The sequence below is a fragment of the Eptesicus fuscus genome, chromosome 12 (genome assembly GCF_027574615.1).
Source record: "Eptesicus fuscus isolate TK198812 chromosome 12, DD_ASM_mEF_20220401, whole genome shotgun sequence".
In the NCBI taxonomy this organism is placed as follows: domain Eukaryota; kingdom Metazoa; phylum Chordata; class Mammalia; order Chiroptera; family Vespertilionidae; genus Eptesicus; species Eptesicus fuscus.
Genome location: NC_072484.1, coordinates 28,683,782 through 28,700,073, shown reverse-complemented (window position 1 = coordinate 28,700,073; position 16,292 = coordinate 28,683,782). Strand labels below are relative to the sequence as shown.

The following is a 16,292-nucleotide window of genomic DNA, read 5'->3' as shown; positions in this document are numbered from 1 at the left end:
GGGCGCCGACGATGGCAGCGTTGGCATCTGGCGTCTGTTCCTTCTGCCCCCCGCCCAGTGATGGTTGCCTCCTCTCTGGCCCTGCCTTGATGGACCTGGCCCCAATTGGCCCTGCTCACCGGCCAGGCCTAGGGACTCCACCTGTGCAAGAATTTTGTGCACGGGGCCTCTAGTATAATAATATTACATGCAATAAACATTAATATTTCAAGAATAAAATGATTTTAAGTATAATAATAATATTACCAAAACTGTACATAGTATGATAACATAGTATGATATCACAAAAGTTGTAGGAAATATTAAAAATCTGCAAATAACGAGATTGCTTCTATTATATCTAGAATATCTCCCCCGCCCCCCAGCTCTATTTTTGTTCATCAGTTTATGTTGTTCATTATATTCCACAAATGAGTGAGATCCTGTGGTATTTATCTTTCACTGACTGGCTTATTTCGCTTAGCATAATGCTCTCCAGGTCTATCCATGCTGTTGCAAATGGTAAATGTTCCTTCTTTTATTTACTGCAGTGTAGTATTCCATTATGTAGATGTACCACAGTTTTATAATCCACTCATCTGCTGATGGGCACTTAGGCTATTTCCAAATCTTAGCTATTGTAAATTGTGCTGCTATGAACATAGGGGTGCATATGTCCTTTCTGACTGGTGTTTCTGATTTCTTGGGCTATATTCCTAGAAGTGGGATCACTGGGTCAAATGGGAGCTCCATTTTTAATTTTTTGAGGAAACTCCATACTGTTCTCCACAGTGGCTACACCAGTCTTCATTCCCACCAGCAGTGCACAAGGGTTCCTTTTTCTCTGCATCCTCGCCAGCACTTGTTGTTTGTTGATTTGTTGATGACAGCTATTCTGACAGGTGTGAGATGGTACCTCATTGTTGTTTTGATTTGCATCTCTCTGATGATTAGTGACTTTGAGCATGTTTTCATATGTCTCTTGGCCTTCTTCATGTCCTTTTTCAAAAAGTGTCTATTTAGGCCCTTTGCCCATTTTTTGATTCATTCAACATTTCTTGAATGACAAGTCCAGGTGTTGGGGCAGAAAGCTCAATGATGCTGAGTGTGGCGGGTGCTGTGGGAGGCACCAGGACTTGATGCCGGTGGAGGTAGGGGAGGGGTGCCTCCTTGAGGCTGGGGTGGTAAGAGCAGGTATTTCAAAGAGGCAGATGGTATTTGAGCTGGGACCTGATGGATACATGGGAGGACGTGGAACCAGGGGCAGATCAGGATTGGTGGAAGGAGCATCACGATTATGCTCAGAAAAATTGTTTGAATGAATGAACTACTGAGTAATGAATGGATTGGAGAAGGGCAGAACTGGAGGCACAGAGACCAGCTGGGAGCGGTGGCAGTCATCCAGGCGGTAATCACAGCATAAACTTGAATAGATAGATATGAGGGTATGAGAGAGGTACAATCAGTGGGGTTTGGCTCTTAATTAGATATGGGAAGATGAGCAGTGAGTAAGTGAAAAACTGGATACACCATCCAAATTCCTGGCGTGAGTGACTGGATTGACATTAGTGCCTTCAATGAGGCAGGTAATTTTAAAAAAGAGATAGGATTTTATGGGTGGGTGGGGGAAATTCGCTTCCTTTTGCACATGTTTGTTTGAGCGCCCTTGAGTGGCTCATCCAAGTGGAGACATGTGATAGTGGGGGGTTTATATGGAAGGACAGCGGACTCATCTAGATGGAGATACAGATTTTTAGGACTTAAGCAAATACTTGGCAAAGGAAGCCATACCTAAGAACTGAGTGTGGCTTGGGAAAAGTGGGCTAAGCCCCAAACCTGCCACATTTAAAAGTTAGAAGAAGGAAGCTGAGAAGGAGTGGCCAGAGAGGTGAGTGGAAAACCAAGACCTCGTGCCAAAGCAACCAAGAACACTGCCAAGGAAGGAGGAAATCGTTAGTGAGTTGAATGAGGATGTGATCACGGAAGGACAGTTTCAGTGGAGTGACCAGGGCAGCAGCAAGATTCCGGGGGCTCAAGTGTTAGGCAGAATACAATGCCGGGAGGTACCAATTAGGGTCTGTCTGTTCTGTGAACGACAGGAAGAAATTGAAAATGGGGGATGGACGGATGGAGGAAGGGAGAGCTCTTTGAAACGGGGTCCCCCATTCTCTGTTGTCCCTCAGGATCCAGCTAGAGAGGAGGAAAGCTGTGATGGGACATGGGGTGGAGGAGGAACGGGGCAACTGCCAAATAAACACACTATCCAGGGAAGCCCGCCAAGGCTGGGCCCAGAATACCTGGAACGGAACCCATCTTCCTTCTGCAGCAGGAAGTGGTGGTGGGAGCCGAGTTGACTGGAATTTCCGAGCCGTGAGGATGTCCCTGGTGAATGCTTTTTATATATTTATTTTTTCATTCATAAAAAAGAGTTGGAATTAAGTGACACCCCCCCCCCTCCAAACATTCCCTCCCACAGAGGAAGCGCTTAATTTAGCCTCATGTTCCCAGTTGAAAAATATCCCTGAGGTTTGCAGGCTTCTGCTGGGTTGTTTGTCACCCTTTCTCAAATGTGGCAGGATGTTAACGAATATAGCAAGATCAGACTCTTTGTATCTTGATTTCAGCTGAGGTCCTAAGAGAATAAGGTTGCTCCATCTCAACCTCAGCACCAAGAGGAAGTTCTGTTAGGCCACCTATACAGGATGTGGGAAGAGCTGTCGAAAACCAGCTTTGGGAACCTCAGATGACCTTCCCCACTCTGACCCATAAAAGACGTTGGTGAGGCAGAGAGACAGAGTCGAAAATCAGAGACTTTCTTTGTAGAGGGGCACTTCCCTATCTAGCGCCAAGTTAGAGGGACTTCGATGGCACCGCTCGGAAAGCTTGGTATGTTTCCCCCGGAGGTTGCAGAACTTAGTAGACTGGTATCCGATTCACCTGAGAAATTTGACTTGTGAAAGATGGTGCCTAGAACTGATTGTCTGGGATCGAAATAGAAATGTGACTGTGTTTGGGAAGTAACTGCAGTCCATGAGGTGGTGAGCCAAAGGGGCTAGTCTTCTTGTAGCAGATGTGGCCACACACAAGAGGCAAAGAGAGCTGTTTAGAACCTTCCCCAAAGGGCTACCAGGCCTGAGGGGGTGGTCCCAGCACAAGGACGCTGGAGGTAAAATAACCCAGGTATCAGGGTATCCAAGAGGCGGCTTTGAAAGGGCAACCTAAGCGAGAGATAAGACTCAGACCCCAGGCTTTCTCAGGCATTTACAGGAAGGATTCTTGGCTGTACAGTGGGCATCTGTCCAGCAGCAAAGATCAGAACACAGCTGTTACCTTCACGTCTGGGATACTGTGACTTACCATAAGAAATATATTTTTTGGTCTTTGTCACCAGTTTCTGGCACAAAGCTCCTAAAGCCCTTGGTATTTCCCAAGTGATAAGAGCAATAAAGGTGTCTTGGTATTCAGCCACACTGAGTTTGTGTGAATGTGACTTTTGGAAAGCACCTAGGGATGGGGCTGGTTGCCAAGGGAGCAAACCCTGTGCTTAGAGAGTTGGAACTTTCCACCCCCTTCCCCACCCTGGGAGGGGAGAGGGGCTGTTGATTGAGTTCAATAATCTAGTCAATCATGCTTATGCAATGAAGCCTTTATAAAACCTGAAAGGGCCCTAGATGGTATGGCTTAGAGGTTAGAGCATTGGCCTGCTCACCAAAGGATCTTGGGTGGTTCACGGTCAAGGACATGTACCTGGGTTGTGGATTCACTCCCTGCCCCTGGTCGGGGAGCATTTGGGAGGCAACCAATCGATGTGTCTCTCTCACATTGATGTTTCCCTCTCTCGGTCTCCTCCTCCCTCCGTCCCTTGCACTCTCTCTCTGAAAAGCAATGGAAAAATATCCTGAGGTGAGGATTAACAACAAAAACCCAAAAGGATGGGGTTCAAAGAGCTTTTTGGTTGGTGAGCACATGGAGACACTGGAAGAGTGCCATGCTGGAGAGGGCATGGAAGCTCCATGCCCCTTGCCCCATACTTTGCCTTATGCATCTCTTCCATCTGACTGTTCTTGAGTTATATCCTTTTATAATAAACCAGTAATCTAGTAACTAAAATGTTTTTCTGAGTCCTGTGAGCCACTCAAGCAAATTAATCAAGCACAAGGAGGGGATTGCAGGGACCTCTAATCTATAGCCAGTAGGTCAGAAGCACAGGTTGGTGTCTGGATTTGTGATTGGTGTCTGTAGTTGGGGGGAGGGCAGTCTTGTGGGACTAAGCCTTTAACCTGTGGGATCTGACACTATCTTTAGGTAGACAGTGTCAGATTTGAGTTGAATTGTAGGATACTCAGTCAGTGTCTGCTGAGAATTGGAGAATTGCTTGCTGGTGTTGGAAAATACACATACATTGGAACATCCAAGTCTATTATTTCATACTAGAGGCCCAGTGCACAAATTCGTGCACTGGTGGGGTCCGGCTGGCCTGCCCCAATTGGGGCCGGGCTGGTCCAGGGAGGGGGTCATGGGAGGTTGGCCAGCCAGCCCCACCCTCGATCGGGGTCGTGGGGGCCGATCGGGGCCTCAGTGCTCATCAAAGCAACCGGTCATCCCAGTCATTCTGGCGTTCTGGTCAGTTGGCTTTTATATATATAGATAGATGCCCTCAAGATGCTATCATTAAGCTGAATTTATAGATGATGTCATAGCCCTGCCGGTTTGGCTCAGTTGGTTGGAGTGTTGGCCCATGCACCAAAAGGTTGTGGGTGCAATCCCCAGTTAGTCTGGGCACTTACAGAAAGCAGCCAATCAATGTTTCTCTCTCACATTGATGTCCATCCCCCTGCTATTTCCCTATCTCTAAGCATGTCTTTGGGTGAGGATTAAAATTATTTTTTTTCTTAAAAAAGAGAAGATGTTATAGTATAGAGGTCAATGAATGAAAGTCAAAAGTTTAAAAAAGAAGTAAAAGAAAAAGAAAAGATTTTCTTTGAGTAAGGTTACTTAAACATAAAATGGAGTGTAAATAAATACACCTGAATCCTTCTAAGGGTTTAAAGGAGCTGGATTGCTAAAGAAACTCTAAGCCTGGTCTGCAACCCTTTAAAGCAACCCCAGATCTGGACCAGTCAAAACCAGCAGTGAAAGCTGTGCAGAACCCAGGGAGGGCACATGGTCTAGAGCCCATTTTAAATTGAGAAGAATGAAATTGGCAATGCCACTGCCAAGAAGAAAATGAACAGAACCAAGTCAGCCAACCAAAAAACTCACTCCATTGTTAGGACAGCGAGTTCCATGATTTCTGCCCACCCAGTGGGGTTGATCATAGCTTGGACCACTAACTGCTGGGCAGATATCACGTTTTTCCAACATTGCACACATCCCCATGTGTAGTGGGGGCTGGATTTCTTGTCTCTCATTTTATTGGTCACTGAATACTGGGAAGTTTATCTAGATTCGATGGAGAGAACCCCACGTCTTCCATAGACCTGAACTGGAATCATTCATTGGATAAGACTTTGGGGTCATCTCCCTTGGGGAAGGGAAAGGGTTTTTCTCTGTCAGGTCAGAAGGGTTTGCATTGCCAAAGTGGTGGATTAAAAAGATTATTAAATTGTACTCTACCTTCTCTATTTCCCTTTTATTCTGTAGCAATAGAAGTTTTTGCTAGGCATTTGATTGCCCAGCTCTGACCCTTTCTCAGGTTCCCCTGTAGCTAGATGTGGCCATGTATTCGGGCCAATGGGATAGGAGTGGAATTGATGTGTACAATGCCTTGGTTGTATTCTTAAAAGGAAGTTTACTTGTGTTCCTTCTAGTTTAGCCCTCATATCTGAAATGATTTTTAATTTTATTTAAACTTTTTTCTTGAGTGCTGGTGTCTTCTTTCCAAGTTTTTCTATTCTGACTTATGTTGCTATTTCTTATCATATAAACTTCTCATTATTGTTGAGCTTATTTGGATATAGGAGATTACATTTTTAATCTGTTTTTTGTCCCATCTCTCTGGCTTATGTTTGTTATCTGTAGGGATGTTATTTTGCTCCTTATTCTCTTTCTTTCTTATAAAAACATTGTATGGGATTTGGCCTTGATAATTTTCTATTGCATATTTCTATGTGAAGTGAGTTTTCCTGACTTTTAGGAGGCTGGTCATGACTTCTAGTACAAGGTGAATAGGAGCAGTGACATTGGGTTTCCTTGACTTGTTCTAGAATTTTAAGGGTAAAAATTTAATGTTGCTCCATTAAATACTAGTATGACTTTTCAAAGGATTTTGGTGGCTATCTTTTACCAGGTTTTGGAAGTTCTATTTCTAGATACCTAAGAATTTTTGTTTTTAATAGGTGTGATAAAAAATATATTTTAAAATTTGAGATAATCTTGTACACTATTAAAACTAATGATGAGCCCTATCCGGTTTGACTCAGTGGATGGAGCGTCGGCCTTCAGACTGAAAGGTCCCAGGTTCGATTCCGGTCAAGGGCATGTACCTTGGTTGTGGGCACAGCCCCAGTGGGAGGTGTGCAGGAGGCAGCTGATTGATGTTTCTCTCTCATCAATGTTTCTGACTCTCTATCCCTCTTCCTTCCTCTCTGTAAAAAATCAATAAAAAATATTAAAAAAACACCTAATGATGAGGTAATTATTTAATATATTTTAATGCTGAACCATTTCTGAATTCTGAAGATGAATCCAAATAGGATATGACATATTGTTGCTGTAAATACATCGCTTGGTACAGTTTGTAGAATTTTAAAAACATATATATTTATTTTAATGATATATTTTTATATAATGTGCTGACTTCCTGAATGGATTTAAAAGGATCAATAGTCCTTTCAGTGCAGAGGAAAAGAACAGACATGGCTCTAGCACAGAGTCAAAGCCAGGGGGTCTATAAAGCACACTTCGGTGCTCACTGTGCAACAGTTCCTAGAATTTTATTTTGAACTTTCATATCTATGTGTATAAGTGATATTGCTCTGATATATTTCTTTCTCATTTTGTTCTTGTTTGGTTTGAGTATCAAGGTTTTCCTAATCTCATAAAATGAATTGGTCATGTTCTTTTCCTATTTTCTGGGACAGTTTTCATGAGATTGGAATGATCTGTTCCTTGAATGCTTTCAAGAAACTGCTTATAAAATTATCAGAGACACCCTGTTGCTCAGTGGTTAGAGCATTGGCCCGTGGACCAAAGGGTCACGGGTTTGATTTCCAGTCAAGGTTATGTATCTCGATTGCAGGTTTACTTCCTGCTCCCTCTGCAGCCCCATCCCTCAACCAGATCGATGTTTCTCTCTCTTCCTCTTCCTCCTCCCTCCCTTTCATTCTCTCTGAAAATCAATGGAAAAAATGTTCTTGGGTGAGGATTAAAAACAAACAAACTATCAAAGCCTATGTTTTAAAGGGTAGATTTTTTTAAAAAATCCCCACCTGAAGATATTTTTTCACTGATTTTTTTTTAAAGAAAGATTGGAAGTGAGGGAAGAGGGGATTGAGAGAGAGAGAGAGAGAGAGAGAGAGAGAGAGAGAGAAACATTAATGTGTTTCTTCCATTGGCGGGGGTGGGGGGGAGGTCAGGGAGTGAACCTGCAACCAACGTACATGCCCTTGACCTGGAATTAAACCCATGACCTTTTGGTCCTTGGGCCAACGCTCTAACCATTAGGCAACTGGCCAGGCTAAAGGGTGGATTTTTAAACTTCTGATTAAATTTCTCAAATGGTTATAAAATTATTTAGCTTTTAAATTTCTTCTTATGTCAGTTTTGGATAGATATATTTTCCAGGAATTTACCCATTTCATCTAAGCTTTTAAGTTTAGTAGCAAAAAGTTGTTCATACTTTATAGTTGTTTATAATTTAAATTTCTGTTTTTTTCCTATCATTATGCATCTTCTTTATTTTTTACATTGCTAAGTTATGTCTTCTTTCTTATATATTGTATATATACTTTCTAAATTTTATTTCATTACTTCTGCTTTCTTTGGATTTGTTCTATTATTCTTTTCCTCATTTCTAATGTTGGCGGATTAGCTCAACCATTTCCAGCCTTTCTGTTTTTCTAATATTATCATTTATGGCTATGAGTCAGTTGTGCGTCATGTTTCCTAGAAGTAGAGCCTAAGATGGGGATTCTCGGGTACACGATTTATTGAGAGGGCTCTCAGAGTGAGGGAGCTGGGAGAAGCTGGATGAGGTAGAAGAAAGAGCTCAGAAAGGATGTGGTCCCTGGGCCTGATCCATGTGCTCTGGAGCATGAAGGGCCACAGAATTAGTCCCACCTTGAGGCAGGGGGGCTGGACTTTGGCAACCCTATTTGAGTAAATATTGGCTCTAGACTGCCATGGAGTGGTAGGTGGGGCATACTCTCCAGGTCAGATGGCACCCATGAAACAAGGGCAGGTCTCTGGAGAAGGGCAGCCATGAACTGCTAGCTGGCAACACTCATAGAAGCTGGAGATGCACACATTGACCTGTTAAAGGACTAGTGGTTAAAGAAAATATATGGTTGGGGCACCCACAGCTGCTACTATATCTATGAATATAGTTGTTTATTATTTCATATTTGTAGTATTTCATGATTTTATATACATTTATTATTTTATCTGTAACTGATTTAGAAATGTGTTTAAATAAAGTTTTTTAATTATCTTTTTTTCTGACTGAAAAGTAACAATAAAAAATAAAAGGCAGGCCCTGGCTGGGTAGTTCATTTGGTGAGAGCATTGTCCTAATATGCCAAGGTTGTGGGTTTAACCCCTAGTCTCGGCACATACAAGCATCAACCAATGAATACATAACTAAGTGGAACAACAAATGGGTGTTTCTCTCTCCCTTAAACCATTATTTTTTAAATAAAAAATAAATAAAAGTCATATATAGAACCTTGCACCAAGCAAGAGGGAAAAAAGCATTATTCTTCTCAAACATATACATAATATTTACAAAAATTGACCATAGAGTAATTCACAACCAATGGCAAAGTACCATTAATTCTCTCTTGGTCATAGTTGTCAATGTTGTCATCATTTCATTTGAGTGATGTGGGTACATCAAGTGTGGAAGTTAATGACCATTTTATATTTCTTAACATTTCTTAACTCAGCATTGAAATGCATTTGTATACATTCTATGTATAGAAAGAGAGCAACAAGACAACAACACCTAGATGGTGTTAAAGAAATTACTGCAATTCTTTTTTTTTTTTTTTTTTTTTTACAGCGCAACTACCAGGAATCTTATGAAATAAAACACAAACACACACACACACACACACACACACACACACACACACATCTATAAACAGAAGAAGGTGTGATATGGATAAAAAGCTTGCCTGTCACTCACCAAGCAATACAACTAAAAGCAGGAGAAATTCCCAAACCCTTTAAATTGGATGAAAGGCATTTCAAAACATTGAGAAGCTGATATGATTGATGTGTTATGTGGGAACCATTTCGGATACTTTGAAAATCAGTTTCCTAGAAGCTTTCTGCTGACTTTGAATTGAACAGAAGCTGTTTAACTTCTAGCATTGTGATTCAATTGGGGGCAAAATAAAACATACATTTAGGCAAATAGAGAATGGTGACAAAATCACACATTATTTCAATTCCTCAAAATTGTACTGTCAATTAAAAAAGCACTAAATGAGCCCTGACTGGTTTGGCTCAGGGGTAGAGCGTCGGCCTGCGGACTGAAGGGTCCCAGGTTCGATTCCGATCAAGGGCATGTACCTTCGTTGCAGGCACATCCCCAGTAGGGGGTGTGCAAGAGGCAGCTGATCGATGTTTCTCTCTCATTGATGTTTCTAACTCTCTATCCCTCTCCCTTCCTCTCTGTAAAAAAGTCAATAAAATATTAAAAATAAAATCTGATAGTTGAAGTGAGCTATAATAACTGATCAAAAATAAAAAAATAAGTTAAAAAAGCACTAAATGAATTATTATAGTAAGAACATGCTACCAAATGAAGCAAATCACTGAGATGTTATATGAAGCTGCTGTTAACCAAAAGATGCCACGATATTTAATATGAACAAGGTGTTCATATAGTTAAATTTCCAAAACAGAATACTTCATGAGAGTGAAAGAGGGAGTCATGCATACTGGTGTTAAGGATAGCAGGTAATGTCCTCAGTAAACTCAGATCACCCTAATTTTAAATTATAAAGCAATTTCTGAGAATGAGAGTTTTCTCAGAAATGTTAGTGTGACTTCATAAAATAATTGATGGATGCTAGCTCTGTCATTGGAGGAATAGATAAAAGTCACATAGAATAGGTATCTAGGAGTCATGGGCAACCAATCCACCCAGTACAATTATCTTAATGCATTTTGTGAACATTTATTTGAACAATGAGATAATAAGTTCAAGAGACAAAAGGAAGGAAAATACAGACAAGAGGGGCAGAGATAGGACACAGTGAGGAGTTCTAATATATTTTTAACCAAAATTCTGGAAGTTAAAGAGCACAACAGAAGATAAGGACAGGGGCAGAATTTGAAGAGAGAATAGATGAAAAGTTTCTGAACTTTTCAGAGAATAGCTAAAACGATGAAAGATGCCAATTTACAGATTATAGAAGCTCAATTCTAAACAGTCTACGTAAGAAGAAATCTGTACCTAGATACATCACTACAGAGAAAAATCTTAAGAACAGCCAGGAGAGAAAAAAAGACAGATTACACTTAATTAGATGGCAACAGAAGGGAGAAGGAAGTGGAATGATATTTTCAATGTGTTGGGGGAAAAAAACTACTAGAATTCTATACCCAGCTAAATCATCTTTCCATTAAAAACAAAGTAAATATCTTCATGTGTTTTTCCATTGCATTCATTTTCCAGCCCCAAACCACACTCCCTTGTTATGGTTCTGTCATTGGCCCAGTGCTCAGGAGCTTCTAGAGTAGAAATAAAACCACAGCTACCTTTTTTTTTTTAGGGTGTTAAGAAAAAAAATAATTTCAAGACCAGAGTATTTGCTGTCATCAGAAAGATGATGACTCTTTTTTTTTTTAATGCGTGATGGAAACCACAGAGAGAAAAAACAGAGAACATTTTGACAGTTACCAGATGGGAGGGGGGGGTTGTGGAGATGGGTGAAAAAGGTGAAGAGATTAAGAAGCACAAACTGGTTGTTACAGAACAGTCATGGGATGTAAAGTAAACATAGGGAATATAGTCAATAATATTTAAATAACTATGTATGTTGTTGGATGGGTAGGAGATTTAGTGGGATGATAATTTAGGAAATTATATAATGTCTAATCACTGGGCTGTACACCTGAAACTAATATAATATTGTATGTCAACTGTAATTGAAAAATAAATAATTTTTAAAACACAAATAAAATTAAAATTAAAAAAATAAAATAAACAGAACCTGAAATTAAAAAATACATTGACATCAATATTGGCTCATCAATTATTAAAAATGTACTACAATAATGCAAGATGTTAAAAATTGGGAAAGTTGGGAGAGAGGGTGAGAGAGTACATGAGAGCTCTGTACTTTTTGCTCAAATTTTCTGTAAACCTAAAAATATTTTTTAAAATATTATTAATAAAAATATTTATTAATAAAAAGTGCCTAGCACAACAGAAGATAAGGACAGGGGCAATATTTGAAGAGAGAATAGTTGAAAAGTTTCTGAACTTCTCAGAGAATAGCTAAAACGATTGAAAGATGCCAATTTACAGATTATAGAAGCTCAATTCTAAACAGTCTACATAAACAAAAAAATCTGTACCTAGATACATCACAGTGAAACTACAGAGAAAAATCTTAAGAACAGCCAGGAGAGAAAAAAAGACAGATTACACTTGATTAGATGGCAACAGAAGGGAGAAGAAAGTGGCTCAGTTGGTTGAGTGTTGTCCCATGCACCAAGAGGGACAACAGTTTGATTCCCGGTCAGGGCACATGTCTGGGTTGCGGGCTTAATCCCCAGTAGGGGGCGTGCAGGAGGCAGCCGATGGATGTTTCTCTCTCATTGATGCTTCTATCTCTCTCTCTCTCTCCCTCTCTTCCTCTCTCTAAAATCAATAAACACATTTTTTTTTTTAAGTAATGCAGCAGGTGAGCTTTAGGTGAGAAATTTAGTTAACCAATTTTATGTTGCTTGAACGTTCCTTCTTATGTATGCACAAAAGTGATAAGCCGTAACTCATTGATCCTAAGTCACACTTAAAAAAATACCTGAATAAGGATGCATCTTAAAATAGATGGCATTTTAGATTTGATGAAATATAGTATGTTAAAATATATATGTCTAAATAAGCCTCAAGAAATTCTTTCAATAACTATTAAATAAAATCTAAGATTAGAAAATATGGTGTCATAGTTTAATTGGTGGTGTTTTTATTTTTCAAATGGAGCTTAAAGTAATAGTGCATTTTATAATTGATGTGTCTCCGATTAGATTAAATATAATATAGGTGTATACTATAAAATTGGCTAGGTGATGCATATTTAATTTATCTATTGTTGAATCTGGTGAAGGGGGTTAAAAGAGGAAGACAATTTGGATTGCAATGCTTTATTTTTTGTATTTAAAAGTGACAAAGCCACTGACATAAAATGTTAACAATGATTAAATCTGAGAAGCAGGAGCATGCTGTTATGTATTTTTTGTCTACTTTATTTTCTATATTAAAAATTTTTTTTGAATTTGAGAGTACATTTATTAAAGCTGGGGTCAGTAAACAAGAAAGGGCCTAGGTTAGAAGAAGCAACAAGAGAGACTAGGCGGCTGCTTTGGCTCTCTAGAAATGTTACAGGAGAGAAATGAGCCAAGGCAAGGCTACGTTAGCTCACTGAGCAGTCAGAGAAAAAGGGGCCTTGGAGACAGGGTTTAGGGGGTTAGCCTGGGATGAGCTGCTGCTGCTCATTGCTTCCCTGGTGGTAAGTCTTGTGGGGCCCTTAGAGTTTAGGAGGTGCATGCCTGTGGGGTCAATATTTAAATTAAAAAATATTTTTATTGATTTCAGAGAGGAAGGGTGAGAGAGGGAGAGATAGAAACATCAATGATGAGAGAGAATAATTGATTGACTGCCTCCTGCACATCCTCCACTGGGGATCGAGCCTGCAACCTGGGCATATGCCCTGACCAAGAATTGAACCGTGACCTCCTGGCTCATAGATCGATGCTCAACCACTGAGCCATGCCAGTCGGGCTATATTTAATTTTTTTAAACAACAAAACATAAATATCTGAAAAAAATAAAATTGAAGAACAACATCTCAGAAAATTATTTTCTGGGGACTATTATTGAGCAATTGGGTATTGTGGGAACTTGGGGGAGGAAAAAGTCAGGCAGTCAGGCAGACACAAAAAGACAAATATTACCTCATTCGACTTATATGAGATACCTACAGTAGTTAAGTTTATAGGGTCAGAAAGCAGAATACTGGTTATCAGACACTGAGGGTTGGGGGTGGGGGCAAAGTGGTGTTTTTATCGAGTGGGTACAGCGTTTCAGTTTGGGAGAAAGAAAAAGTTCTGGAAATGCATACTGGTGATTGATGGTTGCACAACATTGTGAATGTACTTAATGTTATTGTGAAGTGTACATTTAAACATGGTTAAAATGGTAAATTTCTGTTATATGTTTTTTTAACACACACACACACACACACACACACACACACACACACATCCTGGACCAGAGAAATCAAACGTCTTATTTTGGGCATGTTGAGTTTGAGATGCTCATAGGTAGTTGGGTAAAAATCCCACCTAAGGTAAGTGATTATGGGCTGTAGATGGGAATTTAACAGACACCATGTTGGAGCCAAGAGGCCAGAGAGAGAGTATGGGGAAGGGGAGGTGGTTGGTTTCAAGACCAGGGGCTTTCAACACTCAGAAAAGGCCCGTCAAGTGAGGTAGGAGGAAAACGAGGAGAGGTGGGGTGGAGGAAGCCAAGCACAGAAACCCTTCTCAGCAGGAGGCAGTGGTCAACAGTGTAGACTGCTTCTGAGAGACTGAGTGAGGTGAGCACCACCGGATTTGGCAGTGAGAGAACCGTTAAGGTTTCTGCAGCGTGCGAAGGAAGAAAGGCAGGCTGAGGTGGGTGGGAAGGAAAGAAGTAGTGATGGGAACTATCCATATACTTTGAAGAAGTTTTGCTATAAATATTAGGTGAGCAATGGGGTGGTAGCAGAGGCAGATTAGGAGGTCTAGGGTAGCCTCTTTTGTTTTTTAAAGATGAGAGATATTGGAAGAAGTTTGTATGCTGGTGGGAGTGGGCCAATCCTATATAATAAAGAGGGAATATGCAAATTGACCATCACACCATAACAAGATGGCTGCACCCACAGCGGAGGCTGAGTTCCCATAACAAGCCTTAATGAGCAATCAGCAGGGACCTGAGGCTGTGCCTCCTGCCTGGTGGGGCTTGACAGGGAACCTCAGGCCACACACCCCGCCCAGTGGGGCTTGACAGGGGTGGGGCTGGCTGGGTCTGGATCTAGCCCAATGGGGGTGGGGCTGGTCGGGTCTGCGTCTTGTGCAATTTCGAGGTGCACGTGGGTGGGCAGGGACTTAGCTCTGGTTCCTGTGGCGTGCCCCAGACTCTGACAGGAGGAAGATTTTCATATACATTTTACTAATTTTCTTTCATCTCTGACACTTCTATTATAAAGGGCAAATAGCAATATTAAAATATTTCCTCTAATTAATTCCCTTTTAATGTGCACAAGTTTTGTGCACTAGGCCTCTAGTATTTCTATAAGAGAGAGAGCGAGGGCAGAAAAAGGAGAGAAGGGAGAACTGGAGGAGAGGCACGTGAGTGGTGTGCGTGGCTGTGTATGGGAGCAGGGTACCTCCTCCATCTGAGAATGGGCAGAGACAGTGGGCCCTGGGTGGGTGGGTCTGAAGATTTGGTGGTGGGAAGATGATGGCATTTGTTTCTTCAATGAGGAGTGAAGTAATGAAAAGATGGTTTCTGCTTCCTCACCGCTGAGCTGGGCACAGGAGTGGGTGTTTGAGTACAGAGAAGAAATGCAAATAAGTCATAGCAAAGAGTGGGGAAGGCTCCACAGTGGGTCTGTGGAGCCCTGTGGCCCTGATTATAAAAGGAGACCAGTGACAAGGTTGAGTGACTTCCCTAGCAGCAAGCACAGGCAGGTGGGTCTGACTCAATTGTGATTCTTTTTTCTTTTATTTCTTTTTCATTTGTGATTCTTAAAGTGTGCTTCAAGGACCAGCGGCATGAGCTTCACCTGGGAACTTGTAAAAAATAAAAATGATCAGTTACCAACCTAAACCTATTGAATCAGAAACTTCAGGGTGGGGCCCATCCACCGGTGTTTTTCACAAGCTCTCCAGGAATTAAGGGCACGGGGACGACCTGCAACTTGTAGGTGCCAACTGGTGCCATTCTCTGGGGCGGAAGTTCCTAGTACTATGAGCTCTGGGTGTGTCTTCTCTCTTGATTAGTGACAGATCTATAAGCAAACTCTGGAAATTGCCAAGAATGGAAGGCCATTTAAAGGAACTTTGAGTTTTCTAATAAGATATTATTTTGCAAGGCAAACACCATCTTTCAAATATACTTTTATTTTCTGAGTCTGAATTTGAATATTGAGTTTCCCGTGTCTTGATCTACACACCTGCCCACAGTGCTGTGAAAGGACCCTAGACTTTCCTGGCCCTCTCCTGGCCCTCTCCATGCCTTCCAGGGTTGTCAAGAAGCCTTCCCGAGGCCCGTTCTGTCTTTCCACATGGCTCACTTCCAGGTTTCAAGTCTTTGGGGAAACATGGTTGAACTGGTCATTCTCCTACATGTGAGGACTTCTCCATCCTGAGCTGAAATAAAGACAAGGATGAGTCAGCCTCTCCCAACCTCTAGGACCTCCCAGTGACTCAGAGGATGGGGTGTTTAGTGGATAAGAGCTCCTCCCAGGAAGTTGGCAGCCCCAGCCTCCCCCTACCTGAGTCATTGGCCCTGGGTGCTCCCCACCACGTATTGCCACTAAGATCTAGGGATATATGCCAAGAAAGATCAGCGATAAGTGGACCAGGAAAGAGGATGGAGTTGAAAGTCTAGCATGCAGGAAGGTAAATTTGTTCTTCATTTGCTGGTTGCCTTGGGTGAACCCACAAAGGGCTCAGTGTCCCTTTTGGAAAATGGGAGAAATCATGTACCCTACAATGTGCGCTAGCCCGTAGCGGCCCCAAAGGAGAGAAGATGAGTCCTCTGGGAATATATCTGGGAATAAAACTTCCACACTATGGAAGTTTTCTCTGCCAAAGGAAGGGAGCTGGGGGGTGTGGTTCATCCTTGAGGATTTCTAGGATAAGCTGTAGCC

At 41.5% G+C, this 16,292-nt stretch overlaps 1 non-coding gene across 1 annotated transcript; it reads right to left on the bottom strand.

The window, feature by feature from the left end:
• Window positions 1-6,766: 6,766 nt before the first annotated feature.
• Window positions 6,767-6,900, bottom strand: LOC114231460 (small nucleolar RNA SNORA22). Its single transcript, XR_003617418.2, has one exon. It is a non-coding gene; the product is annotated as a small nucleolar RNA SNORA22 (small nucleolar RNA).
• Between the last annotated feature and the right edge of the window lie 9,392 nt (window positions 6,901-16,292).